Here is a 26626-nt window from a genome sequence, read left to right as displayed (position 1 = left end):
AATTATCATACTCTTGAGTTCAGTGTCACCATGAACTACTAGGATAGTTAGTATTTTTTGATTCATTTTTTTATTACGGTAAAAAAAGTTTATTAAAAGTGTATAGTATAGTAGTGCTAACAATATACACATTGTTATACGACAGATCTCTAGAATTTTTTCATCTTGCATGACGGAAATTCTATACCCATTGAACGACTCCCCATTTTCCCTTCCCGCAGCCCCCAGCAACCTCTATTCTAGTTTCTGATTCTGTGAAGTTGACTACTTTAGATACCTCATAAAAATGCAAACACTCAGTATTTGTGTTCTTGTGATTGGCTTACTTCACTTAGCATAACACATTTAAGCTTCATCTGTGTTGTAGTATATGACAGGACTTCCTTTTTAAGGCTGAATAATATTGCATTGTATATATGCAATGTTGTATACACACATATACACACTACTTTCTTTAACCATTCATGTGTCAGTGGATATTTAGGTTGCTTTCACATCTTGGCTATTGAGAATAATGCTGCAATAAACACAGTGTATAGTTAAGTTCTCACTTAAAGTCATTGACAGGTTCTTGGAAGCTGAAACTTTAGGCAAAATGATATATACCAGGTCCTAAATAATACTGTTTCATAATAATGTTGATAAGAAAAAAATGGTTTATGCCATTTTGCCTAAAGTTGCAGTTTCTAAGAACTTGTCGATGACATTAAATGAGGTCTTAATGTATCTCTCTGAGATCCTGTATTCAATTCTTTTGCACAAATACATAGAATTTTGACTGCTGGATTATACAGTTCTCTACTTAATTTTCTGAGGAAACTCCATATTGTTTTCTACAGAAGCTGTACCATTTCAAGCCCACTGACAGTATACAAGGGTTCCACTTTCTCCACATCCTTGTTAATGCTTATTTCCATTTTAAAAAATAATAGCCATCCTAAGAATTGTGAGGTGGTATCTCATGGTTTTGGTTTACAGTTCTCTGATTAGTGATGTCATGCATTTTTCATATTTTTTTTTTTTTGCCATTTGTATATTTTCTTGGAGAAATGTCTATGCAGGTCTTTTGCCCATTTTTAAATTGGGTCATTTCGTTGTTATTGAGTTGCAGGAATTCTCTATATATTCCAGATATTGATCCCTTATCCAATATATGGTTTGCAACTATTTTCTCCTATTCTGTAGGTTAGCTTTTTACTCTGTTGATTATTTTCTTTACTATGACTTTTAAATTAATTTTTGCTTATTAAAATACCTGTTAATTTAAATCCTTCATAGAGTAAGTTCTTATAGTATAATATGTGTTATTTATAGTTATAGTTAACAAAAATTGCTGAGCAAATTGCCCCTTCTACCTAGATTTCCAGGCTATTCCCAGATTATGATACCATATGGCAGTGTTCCTCAAGGTATTATTTACTAGCCATTGGTATTGAAATCTTCTGGGGGTACTAATATACAGAATTCTAGACCCCACTCCTTTCCTAGTGAACTTGAATCTCAGAATGATTCCGGGAATCTAGTTTTATAATAGGCTTTGCAAGTGATTCTTAAGTGCATTAAAGTATGAGAACCACAGCTAAATGGCACACAGGGAAAATTCTTTCTGAAAATGGGTCTTTCTAGAACAAACTACTGGAATATAGGCACAGGAGCAAAGGAATCATAAGTGGCCAAAATAAGGTCAGCCTTACAGGGTACATCTGAACACCTTATGAGAAGGCAGCTGGAGCCAGTGCTAACATCTCTTTTTATATATGTTCTAACTCTGCATACCAGAGACGATTAATAAACATCTTAAGATTTCTTGACATAATCTACCTTGTTTTGCTCTATCACTTTCCAAATCCACAGCATTAAAATTGCTACTTTAAAAAATCATTATAATTGTTATCCATTCATTTCAGTTCAACAGTTTGGTTTATCAGACATAAACTGAGCATCAAATGAATATGTGCCAGTCACTCTTCCTGGCCTCAAATACAGATCAGCTCTGTCCAGTAGAAATATACTATGAGCACATTCCAAGGTGGCCGAATAGGAACAGCTCCAGTCTGCGGCTCCCAGTCTGCAGCTCCCAGTGTGATCAACACAGAAGACAGGTGATTTCTGCATTTCCAACTGAGGTACCTGGTTCATCTCATTGGGACTGGTTGGACAGTGGATGCAGGCAACAGAGGGTAAGCCAAAACAGGGCGGATATCTTCTCATCCGGGAAGTGCAAGGGGTCGGGGAATTTCCCTTTCCTAGCTGAGGGAAGCCATGACAGACTGTACCTGGAAAATCAGGACACTGATGCCCAGATACTGAGCTTTTCCAACACTCTCAGCAAACAGCACACCAGGAGATTATATCCTACACCTGGCTCGGCAGGTCCCATGCCCATGGAGCCTTGCTCACTGCTAGCACAGCAGTCTGAGATAGAACTGCGAGGTGGCAGCCTAGCTGGGGGAGGGGCGTCCACCATTGCTGAGGCGTGAGTAGGTAAACAAAGTGGCCAGGGAAGCTCGAACAGGGCGGAACCCACTGTAGCTCAGCAAGGCCTGTTGCCTCTGTACATTCCACCTCTGGGGGCAGGACATAGCTGAACAAAAGGCAGCAGAAGCTTCTGCAGACTTCAGCGTCCCTGTCTGACAGCTCTGAAGAGAGCAGTGGTTCTTCCAGCATGGTGTTTGAGCTCTGAGAATGGACAGACTGCCTCCTCAAGTGGGTCCCTGACCCCTGTGTAGCCTAACTGGAAGACACCTCCCAGTAGGGGCTGACAGACACCTCATACAGGCAGGTGCCCCTCTGGGATGAAGCTTCCAGAGGAAGGATCAGGCAGCAATATTTGCTGTTCTGCAGCCACTGCTGGTGATACCCAGGCAAACAGGGTCTGGAGTGGACCTCCAGCAAACTCCAACAGACCTGCAGCTGAGGGACTGTTAGAAGGAAAACTAACAAACAGAAAGGAATAGGATCAACATCAACAAAAACGACATTCACACCAAAACCTTATCTGTAGGTCACCAACATCAAAGACCAAAGGTAGATAAAACCACAAAGATAGGAAGAAACCAGAGCAGAAAAGCTGAAAATTCTAAAAACCAGAGCACCTCTTCTTCTCCAAAGGATTGTAGCTCCTCACCAGCAACAGAACAAAGCTTGACGGAGAATGACTTTGATGAGTTGACAGAAGTAGACTTCAGAAGGTTGGTAATAACAAACTTCTCCGAGCTAAAGGAGGATGTTCAAACCCATCGCAAGGAAACTAAAAACCTTGAAAAAAGATCAGACGAATGACTAACTAGAATAAACAGTGTAGAGAAGACCTTAAATGACCTGATAGAGCTGAAAACCATGGCATGAGAACTACATGATACATGCACAAGCTTCAACAGCTGATTCAATCAAGTGGAAGAAAGGGTAGGTATCAGTGATTGAAGATCAAATTAATGAAATAAACTGAGAAGAAAAGTTTAGAGAACAAAGAGTAAAAAGAAACTAACAAAGCCTCCAACAAACAAGAGACTATGCGAAAACACCAAATCTACGTTTGATTGGTGTGACAGGAAGAATGGAACCAAGCTGGAAAATACTCCTCAGGATATTATCCAGGAGAACTTCCCCAACCTAGCAAGGCAGGCCAACATTCAAATTCAGGAAATACAGAGAACACCACAATGATACTTCTCAAGAAGAGCAACCCCAAGACACATAATTGTCAGATTCACCAAGGTTGAAATGAAGGAAAAAAAGTTAAGGGCAGCCAGAGAGAAAGGTCAGAGTACCCACAAAGGGAAGCCCATCAAACTAACAGCAGATCTCTCGGCAGAAACTCTATAAGCCAGAAGAGGGTGGGGGCCAATATTCAACATTCTTAAAGAAAATACTTTTCAACCCAGAATTTCATATCCAGCCAAACTATGCTTCACAAGTGAAGGAGAAATAAAATCCTTTACAGACAAGTAAATGCCAAGAGATTTTTGTCACCACCAGGCCTGCCTTACAGGAACTCCTGAAGGAAGCACTAAACATGGAAAGGAACGACTGGTACCAGCCACTGCAAAAACATGCCAAATTGTAAAGACCATCGATACTAGGAAGAAACTGCATCAACTAATGGGCAAAATAACCAGCTAACATCATAATGACAGGATTAAATTCACACATAACAATATTAACCTTAAATGTAAATGGGCTAAATGCCCCAATTAAAAGACACAGACTGGCAAATTGGATAAACAGTCAAGAACCATCAGTGTGCTGTATTCAGGAGACCCATCTCACATGCAAAGACACACACAGGCTCAAAATAAAGGGATGGAGGAAGATCTACTAAGCAAATAGAAAGTGAAAAAAAAAAAGCTGGGGTTGCAATCCTAGTCTCTGATAAAACACACTTCAAACCAACAAAGACCAAAAGAGACAAAGAAGGCCATTACATAATGGTAAAGGGATCTATTCAACAAGAAGAGCTAACTATCCTAAATATATATGCACCCAATACAAGAGCACCCACATTCATAGAAAGCAAATCCTTAGAGACCTACAAAGAGACTTAGACTCCCACACAATAATAATGGGAGACTTTAACACCCCACTGTCAATATTAGACAGATCAACGCGACAGAAGGTTAAGGACATCCAAGACTTGAACTCAGCTCTGCACCAAGCAGACCTAATAGACATCTACAGAACTCTCCACCCCAAATCAACAGAATATGTATTCTTCTCAGCACCACATCACACTTATTCCAAAATTGAACACATCGCTGGAAGTAAACCACTCCTCAGCAAATGAAAAAGAACAGAAATCACAACAAACTGTCTCTCAGACCACAGTGCAATCAAATTAGAACTCACGAATAAGAAACTCACTCAAAATTGCACAACTACATGGAAACTGAACAACCTGCTCTTGAATGACTACTGGGTAAATAATGAAATGAAGACAGAAATAAAGACGTTCTTTGAAACCAGTGAGAACAAAGACACAATGTACCAGAATCTCTGGGACACATTTAAAGCAGTATGTAGAGGGAAATTTATAGCACTACAGGCCCACAAGAGAAAGCAGGAAAGATCTAAAATCAACACCCTAACATCACAATTAAAAGAACTAGAGAAGCAAGAGCAAACACATTCAAATGCTCGCAGAAGGCAAGAAATAACTAAAATCAGAGTAGAACTGAAGACAGAGACACAAAAAACCCTTGAGAAATCAATGAATCCAGGAGCTGGTTTTTCGAAAACATCAACAAAATTGATAGACCGCTAGCAACACTAATAAAGAAGAAAAGAGAGAAGAATCAAATAGACACAATAAAAAATGATAAAGGAAATATCACCACCAATCCCACAGAAATACAAACTACCATCAGAGAATACTATAAACACCTCTACACAAATAAACTAGAAAATCTAGAAGAAATGGATAAATTCCTGGACACTTACACTCTCCCAAGACTAAACCAGGAAGAAACTGAATTTCTGAATAGACCAATAACAGGCTCGGAAATTGAGGCAATTATTAATAGCCTACCAACCAAAAAAAGTCCAGGACCAGATGGATTCACAGTCGAATTCTACCAGAGGTTCAAAGAGGAGCTGGTACCATTTCTTCTGAAACTATTCCAACCAACAGAAAAAGAGGGAACCCTCCATAACTCATTTTATGAGGTCAGCATCATCCTGATACCAAAGCCTAGCAGACACACACACACAAAAGGGAATTTTAGACCAATATCCCTGGTGAACATTGGTGTGAAAATCCTCAATAAAATACTGGCAAACAGAATCCAGCAGCATATCAAAAAGCTTATCTACCATGATGAAGTCGGCTTCATCCCTGGAATGCAAGGCTGATTCAACATACACAAATACACGTAATCCATCACATAAACAGAACCATCGACAAAAACCACATGATTATCTCAATAGATGCAGAAAAGGCCTTCAACAAAATTCAACAGCCCTTCATGCTAAAAACTCTCAATAAACTAGGTAATGATGGAACATATCTCAATTAAAGTTATTTATGACAAACCCACAGCCAATATAATACCAAATGGGCAAAAACTGGAAGCATTCCCTTTGAAAACTGGAACAAGACAGGGATGCCCTCTTTCACCATTCCTATTCAACATAGTGTTGGAAGTTCTGGCCAGGGCTATCAGGCAGGAGAAAGCAATAAAGGGTATTCAATTAGGAAAAGAAGAAGTCAAATTGTCCTTGTTTGCAGATGACATGATTGTATATTTAGAAAACCTTATCATCTCAGCCCAAAATCTCCTTAAGCTGATAAGCAACTTCAGCAGAGTCTCAGGATACAGAATCAATGTGCAAAAATCACAGGCATTCCTATATACCAAACAGACAAACAGAGCCAAATCATGAATGAACTCCCATTCACAATTGCTTCAAAGAGAATAAAATACTCAGGAATCCAACTTACAAGGGATGCAAAGGACCTCTTCAAGGAGAACTACAAACTACTGCTCAATGAAATAAAAGAGGACACAAACAAATGGAAGAACAGTCCATGCTCATGGATAGGAAGAATCAGTATCGTGAAAATGGCCATACTGCCCAAGGTAATTTATAGATTCAATGCCATCCCCATCAAGCTACCAACAACTTTCTTCACAGAATTGGAAAAAACTACTTTAAAGTTCATATGGAACCAAAAAAGAGCCCGTATTGCCACATCAATCCTAAGCAAAAAGAACAAAGCTGGAGGCATCATGGCTACCTAACTTCAAACTATACTACAAGGCTATAGTAACCGAAACAGTATGGTACTGGTACCAAAACAGAGATATAGACCAATGGAACAGAACAGAAGACTCAGAAATACACCACACATCTATAATTATCTGATCTTTGATAAATCTGACAAAAACAAGAAATGGGAAAAGGATTCCCTATTTAATAAATGGTGCTGGGAAAACTGGCTAGCCATATGTAGAAAGTTGAAACTGGATCCCTTCCTTACACCTTATACAAAAATTAATGCAAGATGGATTAAAGACTTAAATGTTAGACCTACAACCATAAAAACCCTAGAAGAAAACTTAGGCAATACCATTCAGGACATAGGCATGGGCAAGGACTTCATGACTAGAACACCAAAAGCAATGGTAACAAAAGCCAAAATAGACAAATGGGATCTAATTAAACTAAACAGCTTCTGCACAGCAAAAGAAACTACCATCAGAGTGAACAGGCAACCTACAGAATGGGACATAATTTTTGCAATCTAACCATCTGACAAAGGGCTAATATCCAGAATCTACAAAGAACTTAAACAAATTTACAAGAAAAAAATAAACAACCCCATCAAAAAGTGGGCAAAGGATATGAACAGATACTTCTCAAAAGAAGACATTTATGCGGTCAACAGACACATGAAAAAATGCTCATCATCACTGGCCATCAGAGAAATGCAAATCAAAACCACAATGAGATACCATCTCACACCAGTTAGAATGGCAATCATTAAAAAGTCAGGAAACAATAGATGGTGAAGAGGATGTGGAGAAACAGGAATGCATTTGCACTGTTGGTGGGACTGTAAACTAGTTCAACCATTGTGGAAGACAGTGTGGTGATTCCTCAAGGATCTAGAGCTAGAAATACCATTTGACCCAGTGATCCCATTACTGGGTATATACCCAAAGGATTATAAATCATGCTACTATAAAAACACATGCACACGTATGTTTAGTGAGGCACTATTCACAATAGCAAAGACTTGGAACCAACCCAAATGTCCATCAATGATAGAGTGGATTAAGAAAATGTGGGACATATATATACCATGGAATACTATGCAGCCATAAAAAAGGATGAGTTTATGTCCTTTGCAAGGACTTGGATGAAGCTGGAAACCATCATTCTGAGCAAACCATCACAAGGACAGAAAACCAAACACCACATGTTCTCACTCATAGGTGGGAACTGAACAATGAGAACACTTGGTCACCGGGTAGAAACATTACACAGTGGGGCCTGTTGTGGGGTGGTAGGCAGGGGGAGGGATAGCACTGGGAGAAATACCTAATGTAAATGAGGCATTGATGGGTGCAGCGGACCAGCATGGCACATGTATACTTATGTAACGAGCCTGCATGTTGTGCACATGTACCCTAGAATTTAAAGTATAATAATAACAAAAAAGAGGAAATATACTATGAGTTTAAATGTTCTAATAGCCATGTAAAAAAAATTTAAAAACAGTGAAATTAATGTTTATATATTTTAAACCAATATATCTGAACTATTATTTCAACATATAATCAATATAAAAATGAGTGATATATTTTACATTAATTTTTTTACCAAGTTTAAAATATAGTATCTTATACTTTCAGGAAATCTCAATTCACACTAGCCATATTAAGTACTCAAGAGCCACATGGGGTTAGTGGATACCACATTGAACAGTGCAAGTTTAGCAGTAAAGACAGATATACAATTTCCAGAATCAGGAGAGCCTTGACATTTGCAAGGGAGATATAACAATGTCCCCTTAATGAATCCCCAAATTTGGAAATTCTGCTGTAAAAATATTTTCCCTGTAAAATGGAATAAAGTCTATGATTAGCTAATACTTCATGATTCTGCAATGGAAGCAATTTCTCCACTTCTGCCACAAGGCACTTATGAAACAAACCCAAAATGAATGGTGTCACATCTCCAGCTTTTTAAGGACACAGAAAAGATGTCCTAAAGATCTGCTTGTGGTCATCTTACCTTGGCAGATAAGCAAAGAAAGGCAAGTAACAAGATGCTTATGGACTGCGAGTGCCAAGATATTATCACAGTCAGCACAACTTGATTGCATGAATGTTTTTCACAGTTAAACTGTTTCCTCAAAGAAGACAAAGCAGTTGCACCAATAATTAAGATCTGCTCAAAGAAGCCGAGGCCCAAGGATTAACAGATCAATGAAAAGCAAGTTTCTAATTTTGATATAATAACCCGGGGAGTGTGGGAATGAGTTGGTGAGGAGCAGACTCTGTGTCTAAGGCAGAAATAAAGGGAAAAGGCATCTTCCTGCTCAGAAGTGGAACTGCTGCTGAGGTCAGCACCTTCTTCTTAGGTGACACTAAGACTATCAACCCAATCCCTTTAGATTTTCCTAGACTGCACCTTGATGGGGTTGCAATATATTCACCTCATGGTCCAAAGTCAGCCATTAAAACCATAGTTGTTCTCAGCCACATCCATTTGGCTGAGAAACCACTTTGCTCTGTGGGAAGAATTGAGAGAACAGGGAGGAAGGATACTTTGTTCAGGTTTTATGTTGGGATTCTATGCTCCTGTACAATAACTATGCTCGTTTTTTCCTTTTTTTTTTTTCCTTTGAGACGTAGTCTCACTCTGTCACTCAGGCTGGCGTGCAGTGGCACGATCTCGGCTCACTGTAACCTCTGCCTCCTGGGTTCAAGTGATTCTCCTGCCTCAGCCTCCCAAGTACCTGGGACTATGGGTATTTGCCACAACGCCTGGCTAAGTTTTTGTATTTTTAGTAGAGATGGGGTTTCACCATGTTAGCCAGGATGGTTTCGATCTCCCGACCTTGTGATCCACCCGCCTTGGCCTTCCAAAGTGCTGGGATTACAGGTATAAGCCACCGTACCTGGCCTTTCCTTTTTATATATGCTTGCTGTGCTGAGTCCTCAATTTTATTCCCCCATGTAGATGGGCAAAAGACTACAGCAATCGTCCCACTTGTCATTACTTGCTAGAGCCATTTAATAACCATTCTAGGCTGGATGTGATGCCTCAAGCCTGTGATTCCAGCACTTTGCGAGGCCAAGGCAAGTGGATCGCTTGAGCCCAGGAGTTTGAGACCAGCCTTGTGAACATGGCGAACCCTGTCTTTACAAAAAAATAATAATAAGAAGAAATTAGCTAGATGCGGTGGCACACGCCTACAGTCCCAGCTACTCAGGAGGCTGACATGGGAGGATCAATCGAGTCGGGGAGGTCAAGGCTGCAGAGAGCCATGATGGAGCTACTGAGCTCCAGCCTGGGGGACAGAGTGAGATCCTGTATCAAAAAAGAAAAGAAAAAAGAAGAAAACAAAACAAGCCATTTTGAACAAACTGGACAGCTTGGTCATGAATAAGACATGCATAGAAGTTTTCTCCTAACACCCAAAGGTATACAGAATGCTAAAACAAGCCAGGTTGTAAGTACAGAGTTTGATTCATTGCTACAAAGTAGACAGGAGTGTTTTCCCTAGCTGCCTTGAACCCAGATACTAGATTCTTCTCCTTGGAAATATAATCTGGGAAGATATTTTCATTCCATATAAGCTGGCTTCAGATGCAATGAAAGCTTGTTCTGACCTAAAACTCTTTTTCTATGCATTTCTTCAAGGCAGTGAAGTTAGCTGATGGCACTTCTGATTACTTTTGAATTATGCAAAGAATCTAAAATTCTTAAGCCAATCCTTGTTTAGAGTAAAGCTAAGATCAGTAGTCATTCCACTATATTGGTATTCTCTACCCACAAAATTTGACCAGTTTTCAATATCTTGTTCTTTCATACACTAAAACACATCAGGCAGTAACTTGGTAAAACTCAAATGTAGTTAACTTTTCTTCAGAGAAGCAGAAATGTGTGCCTCCTTGTCAGTTTATTAGATCAACTATCTCTTTTTAATATGGAACTGGCTTCCTCTTGTATCATGTTTCCTAAGCACGTCATTTTACCTATGCAAAGATTTATGTATCAAATTAATTACTTTCCAACTTTAGTGGTAGAATTTCTCTCTTCCATTCAGTGGGTAACTGTTCTGCTGGTTGGAGTACCAGCTGAAACTGAGTCCAGAATCCCTTTTACTTGTGTCTGTACTGAGCATATGGTGGAATCTCTTGAATTGCATATCTGAGCCAATGCCAAATTTGTCATTTTCCTCTTTAATTTATTCAACATTTCTATTTTCTAGATAAAAATTGTCATTACCTTAGAGTTCTTCAGTTATTTGGGAAGTAGGTTGCCATTTTTTCCCTCATAAGAAACATGCTTTTTTCAGGCCAGGAATAGTGGCTCATGCTTAGAATTCCAGCACTTTGAAAGGCCAAGGCAGGTGGATTGCTTGAGCTTAGAAGTTTGACACCAGCCTGGGCAATATGATGAAACCCTGTCTCTACCAAAAATACAAAAAATTAGCTGGGCATGGTGGTGCACACCTGTGGTCCCAGCTATTCAGGAGGCTGAGGTGGGAGGATTGCTTGAGCCAGGAAGGTGGAAGTTGCATTGAGCTGAGATTATGCCACTGCATGCCAGCTTGGGTGACAGAGTAAGATGTCCACCACTCCCTCAACCTCTTGAAAGAAAAGAAAATAAACAAACTTTTCAGAACAGAACAGGGTCTTGCAATGATGTGGGTGCAAAGTGGTATATTAGAAACATCCCATGGTGAAATCACTCATTCCTAAACACCAGCTTCACAGCACCACATGCCATAGAATCTAAGGTACAAATCTGTTCACATTCCATCATTCCTGGGTTACAGTCACTACCTTGTCAACTGTCAGGCAGTCATTTTTCTTTCTTCATGGAATATAAATGGTAAGACCTCCTGACCAATAGTTTCTTGTATTTGATAAAATGCAGAGTAATTCTTTAATATCAAACTTCTGTAAAATTATACATCACTATGTGCCCCAGACTTTTGTGGCTATTTGTATATAACTGGAAAAAAAAAAGAATCTGCCATCAGAAGATGCTACATGCTGCCTGTGATGGGGCACAAATGCCATGGCAGAGGAAAGGGCCAGGGTTTGAGGGACGAGCAGAGGCACAGAGCTGGCTTCCCACACAGCCTCTGGGCTGTCTCTAAGAATTAGTCGTTGCTGGAGAGGCAAAGGCTGGAAGTGTGGTGGGGAGGGAAGTGGTTTTACTGTAGGTAGAGGGAATGCAGTGAACAAATTCTTCCATAGCAGACCTGCCAGTGATGTGTGTAACCAACTGTAAGCAGTTGTGCATTATAATTTAAAGACAGGCAACAGGGGAAACAGAGGGGCCAGCCTCTGAAGCACCATGTGCCACTTTCAGCATTTAGATATACTCTAGCCACTGGAGGGTAGACACTCAATGCTGTTTATTTCACACTCGGTGGGCACCTTTTTTTGTCCTGCCTTTGTTAGGCAGTTAGTTTTTGGACTATCCATCACAAATATTGGAAGTTGGTGACATGTCTCTCAGATTTAGCTTCCAATTTCATGGTACTAATTTATGTAACTTCTTCCTCATTCCATTTTCCTGTTATTTCAGAGATCAGTTTCGTCTGGAAATGTGACCGGGCTTCAATATTTTGTTTTCCATACACTAAAACTTACACTTCATGCAATAATTTTATAAAACTCAAATGTAGTGAACTTTTCTTCAGAGGAGTGGAAATGTGTTCCTCCTACTCAGTTTATTAGACTATTTCTTTTCAAATGATCTGAAGTGACGCAGGTATTTGGGTTTATTTCTCTGGTGTGTAACTTCAGAACAAACAGAAGTCATATAATTCAGAGCCTAGAAAGAGATGAGAAAGAAGTGAATAAAGCTCCCTCCTTCTGAAATGGGACTTGTGATCCAGGGAGGAACAGGGCCAATCGTCTTCAGAGCCAGGACTCCCACATGGGGTCCTACACTTGCCTGATGACCAGAGGAAATGCTGATTTGTCAGAGGTTTTAGGTGCTAAGGTAAAAATAATTGGATGTCTGTACATTTCTTTTGGGCAAAGTATGTTTTCATCATTTCTCCTAGATGTTTGTCTCTAGTCACTTCCTTTTATGTCAATAATGATTTTTATAATTTCTTATGGAGAGAAGTGTATTTGAATATAAATATTAAAACAGTTTCAGTAGAAGCAGTGAAAAAAAACTGGAACAATTCCTCCAGGCATAATTAACCATATTAATTATTATTTTTAAAATCTTGATTCATCAAATCCTGTTCTCAAGTGGTTGAGAAATGGGGATTCCCGTGGAGGAGGGGAAGTTGAATTAGCCTTCCATCTTTTCAAAAGCTAAGTATTAATTAAAGTAACATGATTTGATGAGTTTTTATGGATGTTTTTTCTACCTCTCAGATACCATACAGCTTGTCCTTTCGGATTTTGATGTGGTCACAATTACCTGAGCATTCCACACAACTGCACACAAGGCTGCAGTGAGCTCTGACCCCCTCACTGCACTCCAGCCTGGGCGACTGAGTGACTACACAACTTTAAATGATTTCTGTTTCCAGTTTTGTGCCTCCTGCAATGATTTGTGACATTTCATAAATTCACAAATAAATGTGAAACGGGATCATGTTTTAATTTTGTGAGTCAGCAAATATTACCAAGAGGAAAATAGAATTCTGATCTTATTCAAGGTAGCTAAAAGCTGAGTTTTTATTTTAACCCGACAGATGCAAGTCACTGTTAAAATCTGTATTTTCTGTTAATGAACTAAAGTCTTAGGATATTTTCTTTTATTAAGGAAAACATTTTTTAAATTTTGAGACAGGATCTTGCTCAGTTGCCCAGGCTGGAGTGCAATTGTGCCATTACAGCTCACTGCAGCCTTGACCTCCTGGACTCAAGTGATCCCCCCCACCTCAGCCTCTTCAGTAGCTGGGACTACAGGGATTTGCCAATACGTCCAGCTTATTTTTTTATTTTTAGCAAAATACCAGCCAAGGCTAGTCTCAAACTCCTGAGCTCAAGCGATCCACCAGCCTTGGACTTCCAAAGTGCCAGGATTACAGGCGTGAGCCACTGTGCCCACCCAGATATTTTTAAATGATTGTTTTATTTACATTTCAAAAGAACTCAGGTGCTATATACAATGATTAAGTTCTATACAATTAAGTTTGACGACTCCCTAAAACTATTAAAATCATTTTCCTAAAGTATGTATTTTGAAGGTTTCCCAATATGCTTCTTGATATAAATAAAAGCTGGTAAATCCATGACCATGTCACACACTTAGTCATTACTTCAGTGATCTGGCTTCACTTTGCTCATCTGTAAAACAGTAGACTAGGCTAGTGGCCATCTAGGATGCCCCATGTCACAAAAATAATAAAACTAACTTAAATTACTTTCAGAGACATGTATATCTAAGATAAAGCTTAGAGATAATGAACACAACATCCTTTTCAATGATGAAAAAATTGGGGTTCTAAAAATAGAGATGACTTGTCCAAGATCAGGTTAAAGGTCAAGTTCAAATAGAGGAATGCTGGGAATGAAACACTAATCAGCCAGTTAACAATTTGGTGCTCTCCTCTGTCTCTTCATCTATTCCAAGAGACATTTCTGAAAAGAAAATATCAAATATAACAGAAACAAACAAACAAAAAAAATTGCCAAGCTACTTTCTAAAATGTCATCATCTTCAGCATTAATGTTATTTAAAAATTTTAAAATATTATATCCATGGAAAACAAACTAAAAACAAACCAGAAAACTCAAACTACTCATAAAAGGTGTGGTCTAGGTCTTGCTCCTCTTTCTTTTGCCTAAAGCCCTCCTTTCAAAGGATGATCGATGGTGAATTTTGTGCTACACCAAAAATCACAGCAGTAATAACAAAGAGGTTGGTATTTGCAAACAACAAACCTAAAAGAAATCCAGAAAGATAAAAATATATAATGTAAAACAACACTAGAAACAGAACAAATGGGTTGCCTCTGCTAAAGAAAAATAGTAACTTTTAAAATTCGCAGTATAAATTATATTCACCTTTGATTTTATTTAGTTTGGTTTATATAACTTTCAAATATCAAATCAAATTTCACATACAGATTTTACTCTGTATTTATGGTGGCGTTTTCTTTAAAAGCCTAACTTCAAAAGGTGAAGAATGAAGGAGCACCCTAATCAGGTAAAAGTCTCGATCAAGTTCTATAAAGGAATACTACACCCTTCAGTGTCAGCACAGAACATTATTAAATGATAGGTCCAAGTGTTATCCTTATATTTTATTGGGATCAAATTATAAAACTTGGAAGGCTCTTACAAATCTTACTTTAAAGAATGGCACCAACTTAAATTTTCTTTTTATGGAAGAATAACCTGAGATAAATTAACTTTATCATCTAAGACTATGCAGTCCAATATAGCAGACACTAGTCACATGTAACATGAACACTTGAGATATGGCTGGTATGAATTCAGATGTGCTCTAAATGTAAAATTCACACTGGATTTTGAAGACTTAGTAACAAAAAATTAAAATGTCTCATTAATAAATCTATATATTTATAGTTATATAAATTATTATTTCATGTTGATATATTATATATATTTAAATTTTAAATACTACATTTATATGTTACATATTTATATGTCTATTATACATTCTGCTTTATATTTAATTATATTTTTTGCTTATTTATATATTACTTTTTAATATTTTATGTTGAAACAATATTTTGAATATTTTGGGTTAGATCAAATAAATTACCAATTTAATTTAAGCTGTTTCTTTTTAGTTTTTGTTTTGAGACAGGGTCTTACTGTGTTACCCAGGCTGGTCTTGAACCCCTAGGCTCAAACAATCCTTCCACCTCAGCCTCCTGACTAGCTGGAATTATAAGCATGGCACACACAACAGCCCCCAGCTTATTTCTTTTTAGTTTTTAAGCTAAAAATATTTTACTATTGGTAGAATGTTTTAAATTACATATGTGGTTGCTGTTATGTTTTTGTTGGAGAGCCTCAGTTTAAGACATCAAGCAAATCAAAAAAGAGCTAGAAATTAATTCCATAACTTAGGTCACCAATACTCTGTACTAGTTACAAATACCCTTAAACAGTTATTTCTGCCCAGAATCTCTGACATTCTGTCAGAGATGTCATTGCAAAAATAAAATCATATATATCTTCTTTTGAAGTAACCTAAAAATGACTGTACTCCATATTTTTACAAGTTTAAAAAGGTCCAAATCTGTGTGCACAACATACTATTTTTTTCAAATTGGATTCATGTGAATAGTAAGTGAAGTGGATGGGCTTACATCCACTTCACTTACTATTGCAGTTACATGAAACTGCACATAAGCATGATGTCAGCCATCAGAATAATTAGGGAGATGCTAATGTTTACAAGGTTCTCTTCCTTTAAAATTAAATTCATAATTGGAAGCCTCCAAAAGATGTGATCAAGCAATTTGTTATGACTCCACAGAATCTCCTGGCTGAGAGTGAGGAAAGAATTTACAGATCATTTAGTCCAACCTCCTCTTTTCATTGAGGGAACCGAGGGAAATTTGGGGGAATTTCCCAAGTCACAGAGTAAACTTGTCTCATTAGACTTAAATGACTGAAATATGCAGACACCAACTTGTGGTTTATAAAATGTGTATGCTGTGCACAGGTCCTGTAAACAAACCACCACAGTTCCTTTCTCTGGAAATGGCACATATTCCAGAACTTTCCTTGGTTAAGCTGTGGCAGGTAAATCATGTTTGAAGTTTGGGCTAGCTTAGGAGCAGGGAATGCAGGCAGTCCAGGCAGGAGAAGGGAGGAGCAAAAAAAGGATCTCAGAGGTCAACAGCAAAGGGAAACAGGCAGCAGAAGAAAGCACTATATGTTCATGTACGCCCAACTAACAGCACCATGCTTGCCTCTACTGGGTCATCTAGTTGGTGTTATTTGAGAATAAAGATCCCTTTTTCAGGTTCTCTCTACTTCCTCAGGAAATAAATAGCAGCAAAGCCCAGAGCTTACAAAGCACAAGACTGATTATTTTGATGGGGGTCAGGAAAGACAGCAATATTGGGCATGTACCCTCTAGGGCAGGCCCAGGTAGAAAACCCAGAAAGTTGCATGAAGGCACTGAGCTCCAGGTTAGGAGTGCAGAGAAGAGAGAAACAGGAAGCAGAAAGTGGGGAGTGGCTTAGCACAAACACAACACAATGTTTACATACTTCACAATGATGCCAATGCTGCATATGGCAATACTGAGTCAACAGCATTAGGCACCAGGCCACTTAGTTCTTGGCCTTCAGGGAGCAGTGGGTAGAAGAAAACCCTGCAGGGTGGTGATAGGCAGTCTCCCTCTCCATGCACTCTGGGGAACCATGGCCTTGGCATCACGCTGGGCACCTTCTATCACAGTTTCCACTCTCGGTATACCCCTCTTCACTTCTTTGGAGCTATCCAGAACCATGACCATAACCTGCTGTTCACTTCCTTCTCCCTAGGAAGGACAGCTCCTACGCCCTTGCCCCTGCCCACCTTAGTCCATCTATTGTCTCTTCTCTTTCAAGTTAATCAACCTCCCTTGATTTCTACCCTCAGGCCTCATTCTTCAACCTCTTTCTCAGTTCCCATCTTCTTCCTTCTCTTCACAGTCAACAGTTCTAAGCCCATGCTGTCTGGTTCCTTTCTCCACCAGCCCAGAGAACATCTTTCACTATGGGCCCCACTCAAGTCCTCATTTCTCGTGACCTTTGACCATGTTCTCTTCCTTTCTTGAAATGCTCCTCTTCCACTACTTTTCAGGAAATATTCTCCATAGTTTTCTACCTTTTCAATTTTCTTTGCTGGCTGCTTTTCCTCTGTGCCTGCATCTCAAATATCAGTATCTGTAAGGTTCCAAGCTTGGAACTTTATTTGCTCTCATTAGGTGATTTCTCATTAGGTGAGACCACTTCTATGGCTTCAACTGCCAGCTGTATGCCAACAACTTCCAAAATCACACACTTCTCCAGGGCACCAGATCCACATTTCCACCTCCAGATGGTCATCTTTACCTGGATTGTTCCATAGGCACTTCAAATTCAGCAAATCTAAAACTAAACTCCTCACTTTCCATCTGTACTCCCAAATTCTTCTTCTTTCTGTGGTCCCTATGTTAATTACCAGCACTAAATCTACTGAATGGCCTAAGGTGAAGACCTCACTTCTTTTACTTTTTCTTTTCTTTTGGCAGGGTCTTGCTCTGTTGCCCAGGCCGGAGTGCAGTGGCACAATCATGGCTCACTGCAGCCTTGACCTGCTGAGCTCAAGCGATCCTCTTACTTAGCCTACCAAGTAACTGGGACTATAGGCACATACCACCACACCCAACTAATGTTTTATATTTTTGATAGAGATGAGGTCTCACTATGTTGCCCAGGCTGGTCTCAAACACTTGAGTTCAAGCGATCCTCTTGCCTTGGCCTCCCAAAGTGCTAGGGTTACAGACACAAGCCACCACACCCAGCCTCTTTCATCTTTTGCAGCCAGTCTCCAGGTTATCTCCATTCTATCTCTTAAAAAGTGATTAAATGCATCTTATGCTTTCTATCTTCATAGCTACGACAACCTAGGCCTTAAGAGGCAACACTATCCATGTGCTTGTCCATTCCAATCTTTACAACACTGCCCAACCTATCACTATATGATGCAAATCTAATTATTCCACTCTCCCACTTAAAATGTTTTAACTGCTTTCTCTTGCCACTAGAGAAATTCCAAACATTTTTGGAAAAAACACAAGCCCCTTCACATCCTGGATCCCCTCCCCACCCTCCAACAGAACTATTCCCTCTGCGCATGTCAGAACACTTGTGCTTTCCTGAATACACTATGCACTTCAAGGCCTTGAGATGATTCTTTCCACTTGGAATGCGCTTCCCTCCTTTGTCTGATTGACTAACTTAGAACTTACATCAAGACCCTTCGCAAATGTTGCCTCTTCAGTGAAGTCTTACCAACTCAACATCTCTTCTTTATCCCTCTCCCCAGGGGTCTTGCACTCCAGTCCTCCCCACTGAAGAATTAACTGCTTCATACTGGTGGTGCCACGGCACTCCTGTACTCTCCTTCAAAGAGCTAATTACATCTGTATCTCCTGCACCAGACTGTAGGTCTCATGAGTATAGGGACCCTCAAGTTCATCTTTGCCTTAAGCATGGCCCCTGGAGCACAGTAGTCATTCAGTAAACACATGCTGGGCAAGGGGCAATAATTATGTGCCATCACTTACCAAGCACTTTACATGTGTGAAGTACTTAACATCATTATGTCATCGCCACACATTATGAAGGTGATATCAACCCATTTTGCAAGTGAGAAACAAAGTTTAGAAGGATGAAGTAATTTACCCAAAGTCAGCAACTGGTAAACACAAGTTTACTTTTGATTTCTGAGCTCTTTTTTTAACTCGCTCTGCTCTACTCTTGGATGAAAGGAGGTTGATTAATGGGGCTATGTTTCAATAAAAACAATCTCCCCTAATCACAGGCTTAGGTGCTGGGTTAGTCCCAAATCCATTTGCCAATATGGTGCTACTGTGCACAACAAAACCTGCAATTACTGATTGACTTTTTCCTTGATGGTTGTCAGGGTTCCTATGACTAAGGAGAGGGGCACTATTTATAAAAATCAGTTTCTTGGTCTCTGGCTTAGAATGCTCTACCCTGGAAACATCACAGAGAAGGCTGGATTTTCCCCTAGGTACTATTAGGTTTCAGACATTGATGTCTATGCCCTGTTGTGAGAATAGAGATGTGGGAGTGCGTGTGATCATGATGATGGTAAGAGATGGATTTCAATATGTATACTCTTGGAACATTGTTGCAATACTTAAGAGTCACTTCTTATACAAACACTTTCACTACCTAGAACAAGAGGACCCTTCTAGTTTCCAATCTAGACTCTTAAAATTAACAATGACTACTATCTATGTATTCAGTGGTCCATCACCGAACACATACACCTCATATTTTCCACTCCACAGAACTATATTGCATTCAGTCAACCTCTCTTAATTTATGTATTTTCTGCTAAATGTATTCTAAAATTGAACCCTGCAATGTTCTCTAATTCTAAAGACTTTTTAATATTAGTTCCCTATTTTCTACTAATACCTCCACCACCTCCACAACCATGCAACAAATAATTGGAATCAGTCCTGTGCTTACACTGATTAGTGCATCTAATCCTCCGGAATCACAGATGATCAAACTAGTCCATGGCCACTCAGCTAGTAATGGACACACACAGACACCAGACTCCAACCATGAGGACTATTTGTATTGGTATTCTCTCCCTTGCTTGTTGACTTTTGTACACACGTACACAGGGTTGGGAGTGGGGAACACTCTTTCTCCCCACTCCCAACCCTTATTTACCTGCCAAATTCCTACTGGTTGTTTAAGGCTCAACTTAAGGGCAGTCTCCTCCATGAAGCATCTCAGGTTTTCTCTGCTCTCTCTCCTGGTTGCCCCTGCCCTGGACTGCATTACCAACTGTGCTTCTATCTCCTCCCTGCTTTCCCTGAAAGACAACTGGTTAGTTGACTCCTCTCTCTCTTTTACTGAGCTGTAGGCTCCTCCATAGCATGATCGGGTCTGAGTCTTGGGATTCTGAGCATTTAGCACAGTGCATAGCTCATGGCATATATACAACCAATGCTTGTTCAATACTAAGTCATCCCACTTCTCTGATTTGGTCAAAGGCCCTGATGGATGATGTCATCTGACTTAGCAAGACAGACAGATGATTCCCATCATGAGTGATGCAGGCTATCATTTCCCCACCTTTTCATGAACTCATTCTAGCTCACTAGGTTTACACTGGAACAAGTAGTTACCACTAATTGAGGAACTGCCACTTCTCAGACACTGGGGTGTATGCTTCACTCATATTACTGAGTATCCTCACAATACTGCCAAGATGACATAATGATTTATATTCATTTCATGAAGAAGTTATCTTAAGTAACTGGCCTACAGTCACCTAGTAGGCAGGCTTTGTTATAAAAACAGGTATAAAATGCCCTATCACATGGAGTCTTCCCTGTCCTGGAGAGATTCATTAGTTATTTGTGAAAATTACTTACAGGCCAAAAAACAACAACTATGTTAATTTGATGCTAGAACACTAAACAGTAAATTGCTAGAATAGTAAAAGTGTGGTCAGCTAGGATTTTTAGAGGCTCCAAGGCAGTTCTACCATATGCATCTATCCATGGCAAATCATGCCTGCAGTCCTTATCACACAGATGGAGATTATTATATATATTTACCTAAAAGGGGGTTGAATATCATATAAGATCACAGTTGCCAATGTGCTTTGTGAAGGAAGAGGACAGAGGCTCATTTTAGAGCAGTGTGCTGGACAGTTTCACAGCAGTGGGAGACCCTAGGGATCAGAGCTACCCGAGATGTTGTTTAACAGCAGATGAGGGAAGCTTGACTGGGAATCCACATTTATGACAACAAGCCCCCAAATGATTCTCTGGGATACTAAAGTTTGAGAAATAACAGGTTACAGCAGTGCTTCTCAAATGTTAACATACACATGGGGATCTTGTTAAAATGCAGATTTGTATTCAGTGGGTCTGGAAGAGAGTAGCAGGCAGGCTAAAATTTTGCATTTCTAATAAGCTCCCAGGGGAGGCCACATGCTACGGGTCCATGGACCACGTTTGAGTGGCAGGGGCTTGGAAGATCTATCCCCACTGGAACAAATTAGATTTGCTTGGTTTCTGATTACACCCCCCAACTTCAGAGAGTGTTTTCCATAAAGCCCAGGGTCTTAGTATTGGTATAAAATTACTTGAATTACTCAAAGCCAAATTGAAATATACTTCCTATCACAGGTAAACCAGCACCATTCTTTTTAGATAGGGATAGCACACGTTTAGCATGTGAAAGAATAATTTATTACTACTGAGTGAGTCTTATTTAAAAGTGTGCAAAGCATGTTACATACATTATCTCTAATCTCCGCCCTGCCCCTAAAAAGGTGGATATTCCTGTTCTGTAGATAAGGAAATGGTGACTTATGTAACTTGGTCAAGGTCACACGGCTAGTTAGGTGTTACCACAGGGATTCTGATCTTGCTCCATCAGGATCCAAAGCCCATGTGTCCTCTGTACTCCCTCAGAGTGCTAGATATGATTGTGATATGAAATGCATCAGCTTGGGAATCAAGAAAAAAGCGGGGGGAAAGTTTTTTGAGCTTAAGGCTCTGCTGAGGCAGATTGTGAATGGTGGTAGTGTTAGGGGATAAGGTTCGTTAGTGATCTATGTTGCCTCACGGACAAAAACATGCAGATAGCATCCTTATTAATGGTTCCCATAAATCTGATAATGCAGATGGAAAAAAAGGACACTAGTGACCAGCGTGCTGATTAGAAACACGGCCACCTACCCTGAGGCTCAACCAACTAAGAGGAAAAATTCCTCCTGACCCTTGTGGTCTGTCAACTTCCTCACTCTCTTGTATGAGGTTTCTGTAATCTAAAAAGTTCATACCAAACACAGGTTTATCCTTCTGTGTTATGGCATAGTCGCCAGACCTCCATACCGCTAATGCTGCTTGCATCTGAAAAAAATGTACTATTTAGTCAAATGCCTTGAAAATGTAGTTATTTTGAAGGCTCTGAGTAACAAAATTTTCTGTACTTTTCGTGAGGTTGATGTGGAGATACACACTGCAGTAAAGATGCATAGAGAAAGCGGTCGGATAGTTACTTAGGAGTTCCAAATGGGGGAAAATAGTTACAAAATAAACCATCCAGGCAATTACCACCCAGTGTCTTCAGCACTCAATGATCCACTGGTGGAGGACAAAGGGTTAAGGTTTTTTTTAACATCAGGTCTCTCCACAAATAGTCCTCTGTAGCTTAACTGTTACGTTTTCTAAAGGTTCATCTTTATAAACAGTACAATTACTTCCCTTTGTAATACAAACAGAAACAATTAGAAAGCAACATCTCTTGCAATTAAGATGTATGTACAGTATTAGTATAAAACCAAAGAGTGATATTTGAGCTATTAGGGATTATAAATTGATTTTGTCCCTATGGTATTCTCTACAAAGCGTGTTTCAAAAATAAAGACTGAAATCTAAAAAGATATCTTTGGTTTAAAAACTTAACAGCTGTTTTAGAGAGTGTGTGTGTTTTAAATAGCGGGTATGAAATTGCATCGGGAGCCTAGATTTCAAACTAAGCATTAATTTCACTCCCTAACCCCAAAACAGTTCAGATCTCAGATTCAAACCAGAGGGTCACAGAAACCAAAGTGAGATTTTCTGAAGAGACTTCACTGAAACGTATGGACAAAAACATGTTTGCGATGAGTCATATTTCATAGGACCGTAAAGCCAATGAATGTCTTATGTGCCTTTCTTCCTACAATCAGTATCACTCCCAAGCAAGTTGGTGACATATTTTCCAGGCCTTGATAATTTTTATACAGTTACCACATCTCACTAAGATTCACGAACAAAACCCTTTCTTGTGCTAATTTTTAAAAGCCATCTAAAAGAAGAGAACGCGATTCTTTCCAAACTAACTCTCCCCAACCAGGCAGTTAATGCCCTTCACCAGTATAAGGGCGCGATACTTTTAAGACCCCAAAGAGAAGCTCAGGTGCTTTGGGGGCACTACAAGTAAAAAGACAGTGGGAAAGGTTCATGGACAGCCGCTTTGGGGGAAAGGCAGACATAACAACAGGATATGTTCGTTTCTAGAGGAAGCAGGAGCTGCAATAGCCCCGGAGCAGGAAAGGCGGAGTCAGCTGCACCCAAAGGAAACGGGCGCGCCAGGGTTTGCTGGAACCTGGAACCGGGGTTGCTTAAGGGCTCTCGCCCCGTCTAGTTCGAGACTGCTGAGCACCTCGCCCCCGAGGGACCAAGCTCAGGCCTCCTGGCACTGGTGGTTATAAAGAGGTACCCATATGCTCTCTGCCGCCCCTGCCAAAAAACGGGCCACGGGGGAAAGAAAAAAAGCACACACCAGCCGCCGCAGCAGGTGAACTTGTCAACAAGTCAACCCTGGACGCGAGTCCCTGCCCACCAGGGAGCTCGGGGGTCCTGGGGCCGGAGCCGCCGGGAAGGCGAGGCGCGGGGTGGGTGGGTGGGGTGGGCTGGCGTGGGTGCGCGGCTCCCAGCGCTGGGGCCGGAGCGCGGAACGCTTCCCTCCCGCTCCCCCGAGGCTGACGCACGCTCTCATGGCGCGTGCATCCTCCAGACCTTCCCAGGCCGGAGGGAGGAGGGGAGAGGAAGGGGCTGATGTGGTTCCCGCACCGGGATCCGGGACCCGAGGAGGCGACCCGCCTATCACGCGCCGCCCGCGGAGGGCAGAGAAGGCAGCTCCTACCAGGCGTCCCCGACCGTCCCGGCTGCCGGGCGTCTCCTACTGCCTCCTGCAGCCCGCCCGGCGCGCCCCCGCCCCGACCCCGGAGGGCAGGTACCTCGGAGCCCCGGCCCCCAGGAGCCTCCCAGCCGCGGTCGGAGCGTCCCTGCGGATCACTCATCCGACGTCAGCGTCAGCCGAAGGCGAGGGAAAGGGGCGGGGGAGCGCAGGAACCGGCCCTTCCTGCGGCGGCCGCCACCAGCCGGAATAGCAGCCGGCGGAGCCCGTGCGCACCGCAGCGCAGCGCAGCGGCCGGGGGGTGCGGGCGCCCTTGCCGCCCGGATACCTGCCGCTGCCTGGGCGCCCCCACTGCCTCCCTTCCGCGCTTCTCCCCTCCCGCAGACGCCGGCCGGGGCGACCCCTCCCAGGGTGACCAGGGGGAGGTGAGTGGCGTTGACCTCACCTTGCCTGGGGCGGGTCGGGGACTCGGGGAGTGAGTCTCTCTCTCTCTACTCCCTGGGGTCTCTCCTCGACCCCCATCTCCTGGGGTATCTCCCGCTCGGATCCGCCGCCCAGAGTGACCCCGCCCCTGCTCTCCGGCAGGTGTTCCACGTGGCCATAGCGTTTGCGTCACAATGACCTGGCGGACAGGTGGGAGCCACAGCATACACCCCAGGGTTCCCTCCGTGCCGTGCGTAGTGCCTGCTGCTTGCTTCCAGGTTAAATTTCTGTAGCTTTAGAGGACGGGAGACTTCATGACTTCAATGCCAAGAAAAGTTACAGAGGCCTGCTGTACCTGGAAATCAAGTTTGAGCTTCAAGAGTAAAGGCCATGTTTTAAAAACAGCTGTGTATGTATAGTTATATATTTTTCATTCCCATATATTTCTGTATCTTTTATTTTTAAGTTGTTGCCGTTTATAGCAGTTTCATCTTCTCTTATCCTTTGTCACCAGGAAAGAAGCAAACCATTGTTTAGGGACCCTGCAGTGTGCAGATCACAGGAAGAAAAAGTGTTGGCGTAGCTGCTTCCTAATGTTATCTATGTGGAAATGAAACATCAATGTACTATGACTTCATCCCTGGCTATGTTGTATATTTATAAATAAGTTCATTCAGTCGTCGTTGAAACAATTTCAAAGGGCCGAATGATAGTTATTGAGTAATGATGCAGACAAATCTGAAATCCTGTGCTAACATGGATGGAGTGCTAGCTATATGTCCGGCACATGCTGTATGCTTTACATTTAATCCTTACAGCAACCCAATACTGTAGATAAAATCATTATCCCGATTTCACAAATGAATACACTGCCCAGAGTGCCATAAAGAGATTATTGAGCAGGGATTTGAATCTGAACTAGGAGACTTAGCTTAATCTGAAGATAGCTTGGTGTCTTGCCAGAATGGATGGAGAAAAAGTATAGAAGATGTTGATACTTTAATAGAAAGATAGTAAGATAGCATAGCTCCAGAAATTTACATAACCTTTAAAGTTATTCTTTGGGGATTCTGTTTGTCATATATTTGAGCCTGTCCTAGTCTAACACAAATTTTGGAGCTGAGTAAACAGCTCCTTAATAAGTGTATGAGTAAACAAATCATGAATATGGTCTACAGAATAGTAAATTGTTGAAAAGCTGAGATTCAGGAGAAATTTTCAGAGAGAAAAGCATTGCTTATATATATTTGGCTCTTACAAGAAACATTCAAACTAACCCGTTAACAACACAAGCCAAATGATTTTGCCATATGTAAGAAGAAGAAGAAAAATACCCAAAACCTTCAAAATGAGAAAAGCTTCCTTACAAAAGAAAGATTGTTAAGATATTTTAAAATACATTGATTCCAAGAACTGTAAATTTATGTGTAAAAATCTATTATCAGGAGTTAAAAGGATAAAGAGATTATTATTCTTTAACAGAATGAAGTGCCGTAATGAACGTCATAGGTGCTCAATAAACGTTGACTGAGCATATCATCAGTTAATTGAAGCATTTTCCTGACTCTATAATGTTCTCCTTTCTACCAGTAGTGATTTACCAGTTATATTAAAACTTAATCAGAAGCCTCATTGGTCAAAGGCTGGCTTTGGGGCAAATATTTACATCTGTTACAAAACAGCCAGTAGAATGGGAGGTTATGTGTGTGTTCAAAGTATCCCCTCAAAATGCAGATGATTGGAACAAAAGCATGAGGGGGAAAAACGGGGACAGCTGAGCTGCAACTGATTATACAGTTTTCTTTTACCCTTTCTGAATTCCAAGGTGAAAACTGTGACTGTGAGTCTAACCTGTTACAGAGGCTAAAAGTGGCTTCAAAAGCAATGTCTAAAAGAGAACAAATACCTGATACAAGCATTATGTAGTCAACATGGCACTGAAATTCTTTGGGCTCCCAGAAAGTTTAGGAGAAAACCTTAAATGACTTTTCATCATTCTAATTATTGTCCTAACACTTAGGATAATAGTTGAGAAAGGAGGTAATAGACAACTCCTGCTCATTCTCCATCACCACAATGAGAGCTTTTCCTTCCCATTAAAAACATGGCTCCATCAATAACACT

The 26626-nt window shown here is 40.8% G+C and overlaps 1 protein-coding gene and 1 long non-coding RNA gene across 2 annotated transcripts in view; one reads left to right on the top strand and one right to left on the bottom strand.

Moving 5' to 3' along the window:
* The window catches only part of ICA1 (islet cell autoantigen 1), a 154707-nt gene extending 130341 nt beyond the window's left edge, over nucleotides 1–24366 (bottom strand). The window contains exon 1 of the mRNA XM_023224871.3: nucleotides 24180–24366. The gene's annotated coding sequence lies outside the window, so the exon portion shown is untranslated. The remainder of the gene's footprint in view (nucleotides 1–24179) is intronic.
* LOC111551077 lies at nucleotides 24310–26041 on the top strand. Its single transcript, XR_002734264.2, has 3 exons — nucleotides 24310–24504; nucleotides 24665–24911; nucleotides 25017–26041. It is a non-coding gene; the product is annotated as an uncharacterized LOC111551077 (long non-coding RNA).
* The last annotated feature ends 585 nt before the right edge of the window (nucleotides 26042–26626 follow it).

The sequence above is a fragment of the Piliocolobus tephrosceles genome, chromosome 8, assembly GCF_002776525.5.
Source record: "Piliocolobus tephrosceles isolate RC106 chromosome 8, ASM277652v3, whole genome shotgun sequence".
Lineage (NCBI taxonomy): Eukaryota > Metazoa > Chordata > Mammalia > Primates > Cercopithecidae > Piliocolobus > Piliocolobus tephrosceles.
Note: the sequence above shows the minus strand (reverse complement) of the source record. Positions and strands in the feature narration are given on the sequence as shown.